This window comes from Capricornis sumatraensis, chromosome 14 (assembly GCF_032405125.1).
Source record: "Capricornis sumatraensis isolate serow.1 chromosome 14, serow.2, whole genome shotgun sequence".
Classification (NCBI taxonomy): Eukaryota; Metazoa; Chordata; class Mammalia; order Artiodactyla; family Bovidae; genus Capricornis; species Capricornis sumatraensis.
In genome coordinates, this window is record NC_091082.1 from 13,396,347 (window position 1) to 13,397,859 (window position 1,513).

The window sequence follows — 1,513 nt, forward strand, 5'->3', positions numbered from 1 at the left end:
TTAAATATTTAAAAACAGGAATTTTACAGATGTAATTCACTAGAATGAGGTCAAGCCAGATTACAGTGGGGTCTCAGTCCAATAACTGATGTCCTTGTAAGAAGGTATGTGAAGGCAGAGGAACACACAGGGAGAAGGCCAGGTGATGATGGAGGGAGAGAGTGGAGAGATACCGCTACAAGCCAAGGATTGCTGGCAACCACCAGAAACCAGGAGAGAGACATGAGCAGATTCTCCTTCAGAGCCCTCAGAAGGAACTGACCCCACTGACACCTAGATGTCAGACTTCTAGACTCCTGAATGGTGAAAAAATAAATTACAGTTGTTTTAAGCCACCCAGTTCATGGCACTTCCTAGAGTAGCCCTAGGAAATTAATATCCCATCCAACCTTCCCTGCAATTTGGTGATTTTTGGTAACTTATTAGCGATCCCTTTGAGGCCATAGACCAGCTTCCTTCTTCACAGAAGGACCAGGTGGGTTGGGGGCAGGACATAGTACTAAAGTTGCTGTTGCCTATTGACAGTGTCAGTTCAGAACAAGAGAAGATTGCAGCTTTAGGGACGTTTCTTGGCTTTTGATTCTAGGGACCGGGATAGGCTGCCTGAGCTCAGCACTGGTGTGCAGGTTATCACATTAACACAGAAGCTGTATCTTAGCCCTCTGCCCCAGACATGACTCTCTGGTGGGTCAGAGATCAGCTTCCTGAGGGTAAAACAGTGATAGCTTATGACACATTGTGCAGTTTTAATCCTCCCGAAATGCTGAGATCTCAGACTGGGGAAGCACATAGCATGGAAAACATTACGTTCAGGACCAGGTTCTGCCCCACATCAGGTGGGGTAGAAGGTCAGGAGGAGCTCTCTCCCACAGAAAACTTTCCACACACAGACACCCTAAGAAAGAGTCTAGTGGTGATGTGAGTGCTTCTAGGATACGACAAGGTTTAGCACCCAAAACCTCGGAATGTCCTTAGGCAACAAGGGGATCCTTTATCTAATCTTTGCCCCCCAAGAGACTTTGGGTCAACTGTTCTAAAGCCCAACACATATCATCTGGCTGGCCTCTAGTTGATGGTCTGTGGAGGGAGTTTATTCATTTGGTTACCTGAGTTTTAACAGCCTCTTGATCTTAGCGGAAAACCCAGGGAGGTATGAAATTTAAGGTCAAGTGTTCCACGGATGCCACACCAAGATATTTTTTAATGTCTAAGAGGACTGCTGGTTACACCCGCTTTCAGTCTTAATTATCTTCTATAACACAGAGCTTTGGGGTCTTGACCACTGGTATAGACCCCAAACTATCCTTTTGTTGAAGATAACCTTGGTCCCACTTGCAGGCCACTTGCTAGCCCCTCTCAGCCCAGAGCTGGAGGTAGGGGAAAGCTGGTTTAGACTTGTGTCCTGGGGCGCCTAAAAGAGCAAACTTCTCTGAAAGGGTTGCCTGGGGAACAGACGGTATGGGGACAAATGCAGTCTGAGCCTCCTTGAAGGAAATCATGGTCTTTAATTATT